General features: G+C 46.4%; 1 protein-coding gene and 1 long non-coding RNA gene across 5 annotated transcripts in view; one reads left to right on the plus strand and one right to left on the minus strand.

Annotated features, from left to right (window-relative positions):
* The window catches only part of ANPEP (alanyl aminopeptidase, membrane), a 171,179-nt gene that overhangs the window by 111,035 nt on the left and 44,867 nt on the right, over positions 1-15,277 (minus strand). The gene's annotated exons all lie outside the window — the stretch shown is intronic.
* Positions 456-15,277, plus strand: part of LOC134931934 (uncharacterized) — a 59,063-nt gene continuing 44,241 nt past the window's right edge. Inside the window, exons 1-2 of one of the 2 annotated variants that reach the window (XR_010179208.1) lie at positions 456-1,607; positions 10,114-10,363. This is a non-coding gene — a long non-coding RNA (uncharacterized LOC134931934). The remainder of the gene's footprint in view (positions 1,608-10,113; positions 10,364-15,277) is intronic. The other variant, XR_010179209.1, reaches the window with a different exon arrangement.

Raw genomic sequence — 15,277 nt, forward strand, 5'->3', positions numbered from 1 at the left:
GAAACCAATCACAGAGGTTGATTACTTTGTGGGGCGCTCGTTTTCTGTGGTAATGTTTGTTGATTTAAAAAATATATACTTTTAATGTATTTTCCATAAAAATAGTGGGGTATCAAGACTAAGGGGTCTCTTCATGAAGCAGTGAAAAGAGTGGAGAAGCGAGTGTGGCACCCCACCAAAAGAACCTTCTTCCCTTATACATTTACTGTGGAGTACTTTGTTTATATTCATACTGTATATATATATATATATATATATATATATGTATGCATCTGATGTATTGTAATAGTATATATAGATATAAATGCATAAGATGCCCTGTATGTTATGCCCCTTATACATTGGTGACAGTGGGGTATGTCGTCAGCCATCCTGTGGCCACAACATGCATTGGTGTCAGTATATAATCAGGGACTAAGCACCCAGTGAAGCCAGCACGTGTGGAGAATGTGGCACCCCATCATAGCTGCCACGAGCTGTAGTGTGACTTTTGTGCCCTTTTCCCTGCTGAGTGCATCCCAGACTGGACACTATTAAACTTTCAGCAGGGATAGGGCTACCTGTGCCTTGAGTGCTGTGTCTGGCATGGGGACACTGACCAATAAGCAACAGGTGTATTGATCCCAGAGAGAGAGAGAGACAGCTTTGGCAGTGGCAGTTGCAGCCGTCTTCAGAGACAGTTGGCAGTTGGGCAGCAGCCATCTTAGAGGGACTCAGAGCAGCAACTTGGAGCAGAGGCAGCTGCTGGTGTGTGACAGGAGTGCTGTACAGCTTATGTAAAGCCAGTTTCGATTCCCCTGACCGGAGATCCTTATAAGATATCTGTTACTGACCTCCCGCAGCAGCAGCCCTGTCAGAGACACAGTCAGTTAACTAGTGCAAACACCAGATACAGTGTTATAGAGCCACCTCAACGCATTGCTGCTGCCAGCCATATACCCTAATGACTTTGCCCCTGCATCTCATATAAGCTCTGTAGTCTTGAGCCATCCTCAGTATAATTGAGCTATCAAGGTCTCATTTGAAAATTAGGAAGAGTGAGTAACGTGAACAGTACCCATGTCTAGTGAGTCTGCTTAAGCATAAGTCAGAAGACAAAGGATTGTAGTAGCAAACACTAAACTCATAAGACGTCTACAAAGATGAGGAGCTATAGTTTATCAATAGTATAAGTAATAAAGACGCCTGTAACTTCTGAGTCGCCATTCCTGCTACCTGAACCTTTCCGCATTGCTGCCAGTGATAACGAGAATTGCAATAAGCTGAGAATCTACTGATTGTATAGCTCCTTTTGCTCTATCAACGGACAGACATAAGTAGAGCAGGATTACCAAGTTGTTATGTTGTGACTGGAATTAATTACACCATTATTCCCACAACACCACTGCAAGCGGATAGGGATTTAGAATAGGACTCAATTGTTTCTGTTCAAACTCTTTGGAGATTTATAACTAGAACTAGAACAGAGACGAGTGCAGGACTCTTGTAGCGGGGATTTACTTCTCATCCCATTGGTCCCACGATGTCTTCACCCTATGTGCACCAACAAGGTAGTAAGAGTACTCAGACTGAGGTGTTGAAGTGTTAGGGGAACCCCTTCCCTTAAGGTACCATCATAAAGCAGTATATATATTGTGATTGATATTGTTATATGTTAAACTGTTTCCAAAACCATATGAAATATGTCGTTGTGCTAACCTGTTTGCTTAGGTTGCTCTACTTATTGCTGATAAAGGAGAACGAGTTTGAGTTGTTCCAGTAAAATAAAACTCTTTTATTTGATTTATAGCGTAGATTTAGTGAATGTTATTGCAGTAACTTGATTTAATTGCTTAAGTAATCCACAGTTAGGGGTCTATTCATGCAGCAGAGAAAAGCTCTGTTTTGCGTTAAACAGGGCTTTTCTCTGCTTACCGCAATTCACAGAGTGGGTTACCGTGGAGAAGTCCCTGACTTCCCCAGCGGCACCCCCGCTCTGTGGCTGAATCGCATCACCCTACCTTTGTATGGTGAGTGCGATTCATGAAGGTGCGGAAAGCTCTGCTTTCCGCTACTCCATGGAGTTCAGGTTCGCCATCTCAGGACGGCGTAACCTGAACTGTGGTGCGGAGACATCAGGGAAGCTCAATGCTTCCCTGATCGCTGCTCTGCACCTCGCGCTGGCTCCGCCCCCCGACCTCCCAGCAACCACTGCGGCCGGCCGGGAGGTCAACACCCTGCGCATGCGCAAAGGGACCCGCCGCTGGACCCCGCGCATCGCTGGGAAGGACGGCTGGAGATGACCTCACCGCAGGAGCCCCAGACACCGCAGCGCATCGTCGGAAGGGTAAGTATACATGAATTGCTACTTATCACAGCTATACATCGCATCGAAGCGATGCGATGTATAGTGATAAGTAGCAATTCTGTTTTCGTTTTCTACATGAATAGACCCCTTAGTGTGTCCCTGTTGAACGAGGAGTAGGTAATTCACCCACTGTGTCCGGCATAAAGTGTTTATTGTGACTCCCATCCTCATCTCTCAGTGAAGACCGGAACTCAAAGACCCTGCGGGTGAGGGAAGATCAGGTACAATCCTACAGACCAATTACTTACCTGCGTGATACACTGACATTACTTGATATACCAACATAATTATCTATCTATACCTACGACTTACTTACCTGAGTGCGAAATCCACCGTTACATGAGCCAGTAGAGAAGTTTCCCGTGGCAACCAATCAGTGTTGAGGTAACATTTCTAAAGTGCATTCTATAAAATTGTACGTAGCAGCTGATTGGTTGCCATATGCAACTTCTCCACACTTTTCACTGCTTCATGGATAGACCCCTAAGATAGAATGAACCATGATGACTTAGTCACCCCTTGCGTAAATAATGTGCATACATAGGGGTCTATTGATGAAGCAGTGAAAAAAAGTGAGCCTGTAGAGAAGTTGCCCATGGCAACCAATCAGCTACTACGTATAATTTTATAGAGTGCACTTTATAAATGTTACCTCAACACTGATTGGCTGCCATGGGCAACTTCTCCACTGGCTCACTTCTCCACTCTTTTCACTGCTTCATGAATAGACCCCATAGACTATAAAATCTCATGGTGATTATATGAAAGAATATAGGGGTCTATTCATGAAGCAGTGAAAAGAGTGAAGAGGTGAGCCAGTTGCCCATGACAACCTATCATCTGCTTTGTAGAATGTTATATAATGCCCTTGACAAATGTTACTTAAAAGCTGACACACTGGCGCACTTCTCCACTCTTTTCACTGTTCATGAATAGCAGAATCAAAAACAATTCTACACAATATAGGTTATAGTGTAAGTGGGCTTCCCACAAACTCTCACAAGCGACTACATGTAATAGCCTCCGAGTTCCAGTGGTGCAGGACTTTTGTGCGAGTCTGCCCATTTTTTTAACGCAGCAATCATTTACAAGTGATAAGTGATAAATAGCACGGTGATAAAGTACCAACCAACCAGCTCCTAACTGCCATGTTACAGGCTGTGGGGGACATGTACTAAGCAGTGATAAAAGTGGAGAAGTGAGCCAGTGAAGAAGTTGCCCATGGCAACCAATCAGCATTGATGTAACATTTATAATTTGCATACTATAAAAGTATACAGAGCAGCTGATTGGTTGCGAAAGGCAACTTCTCCACTAGCTCACTTCTCTACTTCTATCACTGCTTAGTACATGTCCCCCTTAGTTTGAAAAATGACAGGAACTGATTGGTTGGTAGTTTATCACCATGCTATTTATCACTCTTCAAGGCTTGATAAATCCATACCTAAGCATAATGTGAAAACATTATCAGGGCCTGTTCTAGACCTTGTGGCGCCCAGGGCGAAAGTTTCCTGTGGCACCCCCCCCCCCCTCCACCCACCCCCTCCATGTAAAATACAGTTGGTGCACGCAGCGGGCGCGCCTCCCAAAACAGGGCCGTGGCTTCTTCATAGGGAAGGGGTGTGGCTTCTTCATAGGGAAGGGGTGTGCCCACAGTTACCCCCCTGTACTTGAGCCCCGCTGTAGCTGTGCCCCCAGTAGTTGTACCCCCAGCAGCTGTGCCCCCAGTTAATTTTCCCCCAGTAGCTGTTCCCACTGTAGCAGTGCCCCCTGTAGTTGTGCCCCCAGTAGCTGTGCCCCTTGTAGCTGTGCCCCCAGTTGATTTGCACCCTGTAGCAGTGCCCCCAGTATGTGCCCCCTGTAGTTGTGCCCCCTGTAGATTTGCCCCCAGTAGCTGTGCCCCCTGTAGATTTGCCCCCAGTAGCTGTGCCCCCAGTAGTTGTGCCCCCAGTTAATTTAGCCCCAGTAGCTGTTCCCCCTGTAGCAGTGCCCCCTGTAGTTGTGCCCCTAGTAGTTGTGCCCCCTGTAGCTGTGCCCCTTGTAGCAGTGCCCCCTGTAGCAGTGCCCCCAGTAGCTGTGCCCCAGTTGATTTGCCCCCAGTAGCTGTTCCCCCTGTAGCAGTGCCCCCAGTATGTGCCCCGATTTGCCCCCAGTAGCTGTTCCCCCTGTAGCAGTGCCCCCAGTATGTGCCCCCTTTAGTTGTGCCCCCTGTAGATCTGCCCCCAGTATGTGCCCCCTGTAGTAGCGCTGCTTTGAAACCCTAAAAAAACCCACCACAATACTTACCAGCCTCGCTCCTGCTTCCGGACCGCTGCTGCCGCTGCTGCTGTCTCCGGGCGCCGGCTCCTCTCTATGGGAGAGACATCATGACATCTCTCCCATAGCAGCGCCGCACTGACACTAGGGGTCAATTTTGACCTTTAGCGTCAGTCAGCGACGCCGGCTGCAGCGGGCGCACGCGGCGCTCACTGCAGCCGGGGAGCGGGGAGGGAGGGTGGCGGCGCCCTCAGGGTAGCGGTGCCCCAGGCAAAAAGCCTGCTTGCTCGTGGCAAGAGCCGCTACTGACCATTATATACAGAAGTGATGGCTCACTGTCGTCATGGGATTCAGGGGTATATGTATTGTGTGTTCGGTATGGGGAATAAGTGGTATCTGCACATGTTATGTGCACTGATACCGCCTCTCCCCCATGTTAGACACTGGCAGTGCCACCTCTGTCAATATAGGCGCTGCTATCTAAAAGATAGCAGGCCGATATGAGGGGACAATGTATGAATTGTCAGATTGCTTACCATTCCCACACCTGCAGCTGTCGATTTCAACAGCTGCAGGTGGCGATGCCTATACACCACAGCAGGGACAGAGCTGTCTATGGCTGTGGCGGTTTCCAGGCAGTACTGTGCAGAGGATCTCGCCTGAGTAGCGAGATCCCGCGCATGTGCAGAGGAGCTGGCCGGGCAGGGAGATGCAGCACATTAGCATTAAGTTGATGCGCTGTATGCTCACTCAGGGGGGCATCGTCTGTGAGGGGGAGCTTTAGCTCCTCCGCTCCTGCTTTGCCTCGGCAATGATGCAAAGCAGGAAGTGTTATAGTGCGCGATCTGTGCCGCTATAATATATTTACCCCTAAACCTGTTATCCCATTAACAGATGTCAACAGTGCTTTATATCATGTGACACTATCCTTTAATCATCTGGTTAGAAATGTGGGATAAAACTCCCTTGGTTTCTCAGTAATAAATGGAGCAGTAAATATATAAGGGTTAACAGTTCCCTCTAATCACTCTGTTGAACCTATGTTTTCACATACATGCATCACTGGTTTGTAAATCATGAAATGTAACCAGATAGATTTAATCTGATTAGCCGGGATTGTTAATCAGTTTAACTTGGAGCATACAACTATACATTTCTGTCTTGTGCCTATTGGTAGAGAGTGAGACTAGATTCTAAGCTGACAAAGCTGCGGCTTTATCCGCTGATATGACAACCTCAGAATAGGATTCACATATGCTGGGATAGTGTGAAGAGGAGGTGGAAAAGTACAGCAAGTATTGTCTGAGGTCCCTTCTGCTTCATCCCGTCTTCTCTGAACGGACAAGAGTGAGAGAGGTGCCAGAAGACACTGCTGATAGAAACCAAAGGAGAGTGTGCACAGTGTTGGGTGTCCCGTGTGCTCAAAGCATTGCAGGGGCCAGGTGTGCTGCAGGGAAGTGAGCCCACACACTTGATGGAAGGTACCTTACAGAGGTAGTAGGTAATTGGAGTCTCTGCCTAGTCGCCGCCTGGTATGGCATTGGGGAGCTGATCAGCTGCTCAGAATGCATTTGACCACATGGGCTTGTTCACTGGCTTGTGTACCTACTGTCATGACCTTGGCTTAAATCATTCTACATTGGAGATGTATTATCTCATTCTCTGAAGACCAGTGGGATATAACAAGTACTGTCCTGTACACTATCCCAGCCTAGAGGTTTACTTTTTCTTGGCGTGAAAACAATGTGCAGAACATATCATGTACATGTTATTATTGGAATGTACAGACTTTGTTACCCAGCCTCTATCTCTTAAGAGGAAAAGACGTTAAGCTCAAACAAGGGAAAGTAGCCAGACCAGAATGAGCAGAGGATAAGAGTGCCAGCACAAATTAAAACCGGATCCTTATGTACAAACACTTATTATAATCAGGCCATCCAGGATGCAGCAGACAATGACAAGCTGCTAGTTATACGAACTGCAGCTGTAATAAATTTACAAATGTTACTACATCAATTGGATCTCGTTACCTTCACTGATACAGGGGCCAGTGGGGTCCTGGATTCTATTATAGAATCCTCTGCAGTTATAAAGTTGGAACAATTGTTCTACAACCACATAACAAAATGTATCATGTATTACATGTCAAAGTATTGTGCTGTGCGCATTTGCAATATCCCATCAGAGAATATAGCTGCTCTGATTGTATCTGGCATTTATTCCTGGCCTACATGCTTGTACTCATCATCTCGGCTATACAGAAATGTTATCTGTGATCACTTGGTGATGTCTTATGCCAAGGGCATAACCACAACTTTGTGGGGCCCCGTAGCAACATATTGAAGGGGCCCCTGTACAAATCCATCATGAGACACCTCGCCGCAGCATTTATTAATTTTATGCCTCATAATAGTGCCCTAGTTCATTTTCTGAAGCATAGTAGTGCCCTAGTTAATATTATGCCCCATAGTAGTGCCCCGATTTATTTTATAAACCATCATAGTACCCTAGTTTACATGATGTCACACTGTAAGGCTGCCAATACATGTTATGCAAAACAGTATCCCCAATTCACCATATGATATACAGGAGCATATGTAATAGGGTCAGAGTTTGCCGGGGGTGCGGGATGTGGGACATTCTTTTACCACATGGTTTTGCCTTGTAAATGACTGCCCCTTTAAAAAAGCGCCTGAGTTCAGCCGGCATCCCGCACATCCAGCAAACTCGGACCCTATTACATATGTCCCACAGGGTCCCCAGATCATATTATGCCACATTACAGTGCCCCGTGTTCATACTGTTCCAATGTTAGGGGCATATTCATCATGAAAAAATTGTGAATTGAGAATTTTTAGTTTTCATTTCTCACCTTTATGTTTCACACTGTTTTTATAATTTATCATGCCACTCTAATATCACTTCCGAAAAACTGCTATTTGTGCAAAGCAGCTTTTTCAGAACAGTGCAATTTTTCCCTCTGCAGCTGAGGCGTCCATAAGGACTTCCTCACACTGCACATGCGTAGCTCGAAGATAGTCTGTGAAAAGCAGCAGCCAGAGTACAGGCGATGTGGGTCTCCCAAACACCCCGCCCCCCCAACACCACCGCTCCCGTGCCCTTGAATGCGCTCCGCAACACCCGCATCCCGGCTGCTCACCTCCTCCCGGCTCTCCGCACAGGATTTCTGTTGCCTGCAGTGTGATGTAGCCACGGCTCCCTGCCACTGATGCAGCTGCAGCTCCCTCACTGCCCCGCCGGGACTGTCAGTAACTTCCATGTCAGCCCGGCTGGATACATGGAGGTGAGCACTCACCCACGGCCCCCTCCCCTTCCCCAACTGGACTCACTGAAATGGAGGTGAGTGCTACTGCCGCCTCGGCCCACTCACCCTCTCCCTTTCTCTGCCTGCACTGTCAGCCCGACTGTTTATAGGGAGGTATACAGCTGAAGCACACATTCGTGAAACAACTCCATCTCAGGATGGCGAACAGTTTCATGTTCAGACTCTGCGAAAAAATATTTTTCAGAGTGTAATCAATGGCACAATTTTTACATCCCCTGGGGAGTGTGAAATTGTGACAATTATAGGATGATTAATATGGCCCTAGAGGGCCATCCAGGTCAAATTAGGCCACTTTACAGTGTTACAGTTCTTATTATAGTGCCCTCCACATTACAATGAGCAGATCAGATTATGACACATTACAGTGCCCCCTTACCATAACATCCACTACTCACACTGACTGAAAATGTAATGTCACACAATTCAGGCTGGGCAAAGCATCAGACCCAAATCAATTGCTTAGCAGGCAAATCTGGGAAATTGGTGTGCAACTTTATAACATGGGTCCAGGACCCCTAAGCCTCTGGGCCCCGTTACAGTGGCACCCCTTACACGCACTTTAGTTACGCACATGACTTATGCTAAAACTAGCTACATGTAATTATTTACTGAGTAGATTAAATTGTTATGATGTGCAAAAATAATCTGTTGTCTACACACAGTATAAGTAGCAATTATAAAAATTCAGTGTGTTGATTCACTAGGAGTCACTGACATAACTGCTTTCACTGGCGGTCCTTTATGAAGGACCCCTGATACAGAACAGCCAGTATTCCCTCCCCTGGCCGGCGCCTAGCAGCTGACTTAGAACTGGTGCAGACCAGGGATATTTAATTAAAACAAACATTGCGAGGCCCGCTGCAGGTGTTGTCGTGATGTGATTTCTGCCCAGTGCTCAGTGTTGAGGTAACATTTATAAAGTCCATTCTATAAAAATTATACATAGCAGCTGGCTCACTTCTCCACACTTTTCACTGCTTCATGAATAGACCTCATTAACTCTTCAGACCAAGAGATGAGAGTGTGCATTTGGCGAATACTTTGAAATAGATGCACTGACAATGATAGAACTCTGAGATGCATTTACACTAGATGTCAGGGCATGCTACTACAGACACTACACACAACAGCTGTAAACTAAATACAGAAATAATAAACACTGGATTCATACTATCTATCTATCTATCTATCTATCTATCTATCTATCTATCTATCTATCTATCTATCTATCTATCTATCTATCTATCTATCTAATCTAATTTGCTAATTTACACAGCTTTAAAAACAATTTACCAAACCTTTTTAAGTGAAACAAGAATATTATGTATATAATAATCAATATTACCAGTATATCAATTCCTTAGTATTATATAGTTTTCTTCTGGACCTCAATTTAGGAAACGGAAAAGCTGTTATGAAGAAATGGTTGTAGGTTTTCCTTTAAAGTTTTTCTGTTGCATATTTTGCATATTTTTATTACAGGATCAGCTGCAGACTTTTCAGAATGAGTACTATAATATAATAAAATAGTAATATATTCTAATGCTATGTAGACTATAAGTAATAATATAATGTATCTCCTTACCGTGAAGGTGTCAGCACACTAACAGGTACTGTACTGAACTTTTGCCAGTATCAGATCCTATTTTCAGCTACACTTCCCTGCTTCAATATTTGCTACACCCATTATTACATAAATCTGGGCAATGAGATTTACATATACACATATTTGCATAGCAATTATAATGGTCTTTGGGAAATCTATTTCCAGCTCATCCAGCATGACACTAATAATTCTCTATTATCTTGTTAATTAACAGTAACACTCTATCTGAATTCCCTTTAATCACTGCAAGTTGCCATGTGCTCTACATAAAATCTCTTCTGAAGTCGAAGGGACACATTTCTAGGTCTCTGAAGTGTGTTTTTCCTTTCTTAGCAATACCATCTTTGAATATTTATGCTGTTGCAAAATACTACACTTTACATGTAATGTTTTTATTATAGACTCCTATTCATTTTCAGGATGACCACATCCAAATCAATATATATATATATATATATATATATATATATATATATATAACATCCGTTTATAAAATGTCTGCCAAAAAGGATGCCTCCTGGGACATGTTGTAAAGCAGGATTTTGTTCCCCTATTAAGGTCGTGGATTCTGTATGCTGAAGCTTGGGGCTCCTCTATTTTGCTATTTCGTAGAGAACCAACACATCTTTTAAGTTCCCCACTCTAAAATGGCTACGGAGTAGTGCGCCAGTGGGAGGACCAATAAGAATCTGCAATCTCAGCGGCCGTTGGAATAATGAGGGTGCCATGATGAAAATAACTGTATTGCAGAGCCCAGGGCACAGATTGCCATCGTCTGGTGATTTGTTTTCATTCTACCTTCTGGGAGGTCAGCCTTCAGAAGTTCTTTTCAGTGCAGTTTACAATTTTTATATTGACATGTTTCTTTAATTCCTCTGAAACGTCCAATTTTGCTTATACTTTATACTAAGGAAATGGACTTTAGACCTTTTATGCCAGAGTTTGGTTTACACTATTTTAATGTCCTTTTTCATGCAAGTTCTCACATTCACAAGTTAGCTTTTAGCTGTTTCATATAGAGCCTTAATGCGGTTGCATTGGGAAGGTAATCATTAAATGTAGCCTGCTTTTCTCTGACGTCCTAGTGGATGCTGGGAACTCCGTAAGGACCATGGGGAATAGACGGGCTCCGCAGGAGACTGGGCACTCTAAAAGAAAGATTAGGTACTATCTGGTGTGCACTGGCTCCTCCCACTATGACCCTCCTCCAGACCTCAGTTAGATTTCTGTGCCCGGCCGAGCTGGATGCACACTAGGGGCTCTCCTGAGCTCCTAGAAAGAAAGTTTATTTTAGGTTTTTTATTTTACAGTGAGACCTGCTGGCAACAGGCTCACTGCATCGAGGGACTAAGGGGAGAAGAAGCGAACCTACCTGCTTGCAGCTAGCTTGGGCTTCTTAGGCTACTGGACACCATTAGCTCCAGAGGGATCGACCGCATGGAACTGGCCTTGGTGTTCGTTCCCGGAGCTGCGCCGCCGTCCCCCTTACAGAGCCAGAAGCAAGAAGAGGTCCGGAAAATCGTCGGCAGAAGACTTCGGTCTTCACCAAGGTAGCGCACAGCACTGCAGCTGTGCGCCATTGCTCCTCATGCACACTTCGGTCACTGAGGGTGCAGGGCGCTGGGGGGGGCGCCCTGAGGGCAATATATGACACCTTGGCTGGCAAATCTACATCATATATAGTCCTAGAGGCTATATAGATGTAAAATTACCCCTGTCAGTATTCCAGAAAAAGCGGGAGAAAGTCAGTTGAAAAAGGGGCGGGGCTTCTCCCTCAGCACACTGGCGCCATTTTCTCTTCACAGTGCAGCTGGAAGAGAGCTCCCCAGGCTCTCCCCTGTAGTTTTCAGGCTCAAAGGGTTAAAAAGAGAGGGGGGGGGCACAAAATTTAGGCGCAATATTGTATATACAAGCAGCTATTGGGAAAAATTCACTCAATATAGTGTTAATCCCAAAATTATATAGCGCTCTGGTGTGTGCTGGCATACTCTCTCTCTGTCTCCCCAAAGGGCTGTGTGGGGTCCTGTCCTCAGTCAGAGCATTCCCTGTGTGTGTGTGCGGTGTGTCGGTACGGCTGTGTCGACACGTTTGATGAGGAGGCTTATGTGATGGCAGAGCAGATGCCGATAAATGTGATGTCGCCCCCTGTGGGGCCGACACCAGAGTGGATGGATAGGTGGAAGGTATAAACCGACAGTGTCAACTCCTTACATAAAAGGCTGGATGACGTAACAGCTGTGGGACAGCCGGCTTCTCAGCCCGCGCCTGCCCAGGCGTCTCAAAGGCCATCAGGGGCTCAAAAACGCCCGCTCCCTCAGATGGCAGACACAGATGTCGACACGGAGTCTGACTCCAGTGTCGACGAGGTTGAGACATATACACAATCCACTAGGAACATCCGTTACATGATCCCGGCAATAAAAAATGTGTTACACATTTCTGACATTAACCCAAGTACCACTAAAAAAGGGTTTTATGTTTGGGGAGAAAAAGCAGGCAGTGTTTTGTTCCCCCATCAAATGAGTGAATGAAGTGTGAAAAAGCGTGGGTTCCCCCGATAAGAAACTGGTAATTTCTAAAAAGTTACTGATGGCGTACCCTTTCCCGCCAGAGGATAAGTTACGCTGGGAGATATCCCCTAGGGTGGATAAGGCGCTCACACGTTTGTCAAAAAAGGTGGCACTGCCGTCTTAGGATACGGCCACTTTGAAGGTACCTGCTGATAAAAAGCAGGAGGCTATCCTGAAGTCTGTATTTACACACTCAGGTACTAGACTGAGACCTGCAGATAGTGCTGCTGCAGCGTGGTCTGTAACCCTGTCAAACAGGGATACTATTTTGCGAACATAAGACGTCCTCTTATATATGAGGGATGCACAGAGGGATATTTTGCCGGCTGGCATCCAGAATTAATGCAATGTCCATTCTGTCAGGAGGGTATTAGAGACCCGACACTGGACAGGTGATGCTGACTTTAAAAGGTACATAGAGCCTTATAAGGGTGAGGAATTGTTTGGGGATGGTCTCTGGGACCTCGTATCCACAGCAACAGCTGGGAAGAAAAATTTTTACCTCAGGTTTCCTCACAGCCTAAGAAAGCACTGTATTATCAGGTACAGTCCTTTCGGCTTCAGAAAAGCAAGCGGGTCAAAGGCGCTTCCTTTCTGCACAGAGACGAGGGAAGAGGGAAAAAGCTGCACCAGTCAGCCAGTTCCCAGAATCAAAATTCTTCCCCCGCTTCCTCTGAGTCCACCGCATGACGCGGGGGCTCCACAGGCATAGCCAGGTACGGTGGGGGGCCGCCTCAAAAATTTCAGCGATCAGTGGGCTCGCTCACAGGTGGATCCCTGGATCCTTCAAGTAGTATCTCAGGGCTACAAGCTGGAATTCGAGGCGTCTCCCCCCCGCCGTTTCCTCAAATCTGCCTTGCCGACAACTCCCTCAGGCAGGGAGACTGTGCTAGAGGCAATTCACAAGCTGTATTCCCAGCAGGTGATAGTCAAGGTGCCCCTACTTCAACAAGGACGGGGTTACTATTCCACACTGTTTGTGGTACCGAAACCGGACGGTTCGGTGAGACCCATTTTAAATTTGAAATCCTTGAACACATACATAAAAAAATTCAAGTTCAAGATGGAATCGCTCAGGGCGGTTATTGCAAGCCTGGAGGAGGGGGATTACATGGTATCCCTGGACATCAAGGATGCTTACCTACATGTCCCCATTTACCATCCTCACCAGGAGTACCTCAGATTTGTGGTACAGGATTGCCATTACCAATTCCAAACACTGCCGTTTGGACTGTCCACGGCACCGAGGGTCTTTACCAAGGTAATGGCAGAAATGATGATACTCCTTCGAAAAAAGGGAGTTTTAATTATCCCGTACTTGCACGATCTCCTTATAAAGGCGAGGTCCAAGGAGCAGTTGTTGGTCGGAGTAGCACTATCTCGGGAGGTGCTACAACAGCACGGATGGATTCTATACATTCCAAAGTCACAGCTGGTTCCTACCACACGCCTACTGTTCCTGGGGATGGTTCTGGACACAGAACAGAAAAAAGTGTTTCTCCCGCAGGAGAAAGCCAAGGAGCTGTCATCTCTAGTCAGAGACCTCCTGAAACCAAAACAGGTATCGGTGCATCACTGCACACGAGTCCTGGGAAAAATGGTAGCTTCTTACGAAGCAAAATTCCATTCGGCAGGTTCCATGCAAGAACCTTTCAGAGGGACCTCTTGGACAAGTGGTCGGGATCGCATCTTCAGATGCATCGGCTGATAACCCTGTCTCCAAGGACCAGGGTATCTCTACTGTGGTGGCTGCAGAGTGCTCATCTTCAAGAGGGCCGCAGATTCGGCATACAGGACTGGGTCCTGGTAACCACGGATGCCAGCCTTCGAGGCTGGGGGGCAGTCACACAGGGAAGAAATTTCCAAGGACTTTGGTCAAGTCAGGAGTCGTCCCTACACATAAATATTCTGGAACTGAGGGCCATTTACAATGCCCTAAGTCTGGCAAGGCCTCTGCTTCAAAACCAGCCGGTACTGATCCAATCAGACAACATCACGGCAGTCGCCCATGTAAACCGACAGGGCGGCACAAGAAGCAGGATGGCGATGGCAGAAGCCACAAGGATTCTCCGATGGGCGGAAAATCACGTCTTAGCACTGTCAGCAGTGTTCATTCCGGGAGTGGACAACTGGGAAGCAGACTTCCTCAGCAGACACGACCTACACCCGGGAGAGTGGGGACTTCATCCAGAAGTCTTCCAACTGTTGGTAAACCGTTGGGAAAGGCCACAGGTGGACATGATGGCGTCCCACCTAAACAAAAAACTAGATATTGCGCCAGGTCAAGGGACCCTCAGGCAATAGCTGTGGACGCTCTAGTGACACCGTGGGTGTACCAGTCGGTTTATGTATTCCCTCCTCTGCCTCTCATACCAAAGGTACTGAGAATAATAAGAAAACGAGGAGTAAGAACGATACGCGTGGTTCCGGATGGGCCAAGAAGAGCTTGGTACCCAGAACTTCAAGAAATGATATCAGAGGACCCATGGCCTCTACCGCTCAGACAGGATCTGCTACAGCAGGGGCCCTGTCTGTTCCAAGACTTACCGTGGCTGCGTTTGACGGCATGGCGGTTGAATTCCGGATCCTAAAGGAAAAAGGCATTCCGGAAGAAGTCATTCCTACGCTGATAAAAGCCAGGAAAGAAGTAACCGCAAACCATTATCACCGTATTTGGCGAAAATATGTTGCGTGGTGTGAGGCCAGGAAGACAGAGGAATTTCAGCTGGGTCGTTTTCTGCACTTCCTACAGTCAGGGATGACTATGGGCCTAAAATTGGGTTCCATTAAGGTCCAGATTTCGGCTCTGTCGATTTTCTTCCAGAAAGAACTGGCTTCACTGCCTGGAGTTCAGACATTTGTAAAGGGAGTGCTACATATTCAGCCCCCTTTTGTGCCTCCTGTGGCACCTTGGGATCTCAACGTGGTGTTGAGTTTCTTAAAATCACATTGGTTTGAGCCACTTAAAACTGTGGGTTTGAAATATCTCACGTGGAAAGTGGTCATGTTATTGGCCTTGGCTTCGGCCAGGCGTGTGTCAGAATTGGCGGCTTTGTCATGTAAAAGCCCTTATCTGATTTTCCATATGGATAGGGCAGAATTGAGGACTCATCCCCAGTTTCTCCCTAAGGTGGTATCAGCTTTTCACTTGA

Source organism: Pseudophryne corroboree, chromosome 6, assembly GCF_028390025.1.
Source record: "Pseudophryne corroboree isolate aPseCor3 chromosome 6, aPseCor3.hap2, whole genome shotgun sequence".
NCBI classification, from domain to species: domain Eukaryota; kingdom Metazoa; phylum Chordata; class Amphibia; order Anura; family Myobatrachidae; genus Pseudophryne; species Pseudophryne corroboree.